This window comes from Vombatus ursinus, unplaced genomic scaffold, assembly GCF_900497805.2.
Source record: "Vombatus ursinus unplaced genomic scaffold, bare-nosed wombat genome assembly UNPS02014810.1, whole genome shotgun sequence".
Lineage (NCBI taxonomy): Eukaryota > Metazoa > Chordata > Mammalia > Diprotodontia > Vombatidae > Vombatus > Vombatus ursinus.
Genome location: NW_020954588.1, coordinates 23872056 through 23874493, shown reverse-complemented (window position 1 = coordinate 23874493; position 2438 = coordinate 23872056). Strand labels below are relative to the sequence as shown.

Below are 2438 nucleotides of genomic sequence, written 5' to 3'. Positions count from 1 at the left end.
GGAACTCCAAGAAGTTAAAAAGGAGAAGCGGTTCTTTGGGAATGAGGCCTGCACTTGCGCAGCAGAAGGGAGAAGAGTTCGCCTCTTTTCCTGGGTTATTTGGGGGCAGAGCAGGGGGTCACGTTGCATGCCCCTGAACCTTGAATCTCTTTCGAGATTGGCCAAAGAAGTGCAGCACTAGGAAAGGAGACAGAAAACCTCAGCAACAAGGCTGGGAGGAGGGCTTGGTGGTGCGCCTGCGCTGTCGTGGCTCCTTTGCCATTGGCTGAAGGGGGTAGGAGGGGTGGAGCTAGATAGGCGCCTGCGCTGGAAGTCTTGGGGCAGTTGGGGGAGCCTCGTGCACGGTGGAACGTCGTGCACTGCAGGAGATTTTTCCAGATCTCTGGCCACCGGCCCAGGCCAGTGAAGCGAGGGAGGGGGATAGCAGTTTGGTTCCAGATCTGGGAAAGCTGTTCCAGACCCCTAGAAGCAAGCCGGTGCTTACTGCCGTGATCCAGACCCTGACCGTGACCCCAGGTTGCTGGTGCTGTGCGGAGTTGTGCTGATCAAGTTTTCCTGATGTCGCCCAAGGCTTCTCGGAAGACCGAGCCCCAGGCAGGTGGCCCCGAGGTCCAATCCCAAGAGGCCCAGGGGGGGAGTTCTGGGATCCAGCCCCAGCCCCAGCCCCAGGCAGGTGCCCCTGAGAGTCGAGCCCCGCCGCAGGCCGGCACCTCTGAGGTCCAGGCCCTGCCCCGGCCCCAGCGGGGAGGAACCTCTGAGATCGAGCCCCAGCCGGGGCCCTCCTCTGGCTTCCCACCCCAGCTCCAGGCCGGGATCCCCGGGGCGCTGTTCTTGCCCCAGCCCGGCCCCTCATCCGCCGGGTCAGAAGCGGTGCAGCTGAAGGCCGAGGACCTGGCCGCCCAGACCCTAGGGCAGCTGGAGGCGGAGGCCGGTGTGCCAAAGCCCCCGTTCCGCGTGGGTGACCAGGTGCTGTCCCTGCACGGCTCGCTGCTCTACGAGGCCAAGTGTCTGCGCGTGGCCGAGGCGGCGTGTGGCGCGGCCACGGAGGCCCAGGCCGGCTCCCTGACCTACCTGATCCACTACACGGGCTGGAACAAGAACTGGGATGAGTGGGTGCCGGCCAGCCGCGTCTTCGAGTACTCGGAGGCCAACGTGCGGCGCCAGAGCGAGCTCCTGGCCGCGCACCAGGCGCAGCTGCCGCCCGCCAAGAAGGGGCGCGGGGGACTGCGCGCCAGGAAGACCCCCGGCCTGCAGCAGCGGGGCGCCGGCCTCCCCGGGCCCGCGCCCGAGGCCCTGGGCTCCGGGGAGGGTGCCAGCACGAGCCAGGGGCTGCAGCCCGGCCCGGCCACCCGCAGAAAGCGGATGCGCACCGAGGCGGGGGCCGAGGGCCGGGAGGCGACCCGGTTCCGGACCGACGTGAAGGTGGAGATCCCCGAGGAGCTGAAGCCGTGGCTCGTGGACGACTGGGACCTGGTGACGAAGCAGAAGCAGCTCTTCTACCTGCCGGCGCGCAAGAACGTGGACTCGATCCTAGAGGACTACACCATGGCGCACATGGCCCCGGGCATGGCCGACGAGAAGGCCTTCGCCGTGGTGGAGGTGGTGGCCGGTATCAAGGAGTACTTCAATGTGATGCTGAGCACCCAGCTGCTGTACGATTTCGAGCGGCCGCAGTACGCCGAGATGCTGGCCGCGCACCCCGACACCCCGATGTCGCGCATCTACGGCGCGCCGCACCTGCTGCGGCTCTTCGTGCGCCTCGGGGACATGCTGGCCTACACGCACCTGGACGACCACAGCCTGGCCCTGCTGTTGAGCCACCTGCACGACTTCGTGGGCTACCTGGCCGAGAACTGCGCTGCCCTGTTCAGCGCCAGCGACTACGTTGTCGCCCCTCCCGAGTACCAGGAGCGAGCCGAGTGAGGGTCCGCCGCCGCGGTCCGGCAGAGGCGGCTTTACCGGACTTGGTGCATCCCGGCCCAAGCAGGGAGGGGCTCGATAAGTGCGGGTGATCGGCATCGATGGTAAAGCATTATGTTGGGTTTGGGACAGGAAATTTAGAGGGGACCTGGAGGGGGGGATGTTGGGCCTCAGCTCTCCTTGGAGAGTTGTACGTGATAATGGTCGTGGGCAGGACGCGTTGGGTAGGGTGTGCCAGTGTAACTTGACAGCGGCTAGTTGAGTTCTTGCAATCCAGTTCTTTAAGAGTTTGTAATCTTTATATTCATGATGTGACAAGGTACTCTTGATGGCCTCCTGCCGTACAGCTAAAGATTGTCATTTGTGCTCATTTCTTTTTTTGGTGCAGAAGTAACCGCCTCTGAAACTGGACTGTGTCATTCCATGTTTTCTCTTTGCTCAGATGGTTTAAAAATGACGATTTGTGTTTATGGCCCTTGTTGTTTGATTCTAATAACTCATTCTAACAAGATAGAAAC

The 2438-nt window shown here is 63.0% G+C and overlaps 1 pseudogene; it reads left to right on the top strand.

The window, feature by feature from the left end:
• The first annotated feature begins 558 nt into the window (after window positions 1–558).
• LOC114052968 lies at window positions 559–1923 on the top strand (annotated as a pseudogene).
• Window positions 1924–2438: the final 515 nt, after the last annotated feature.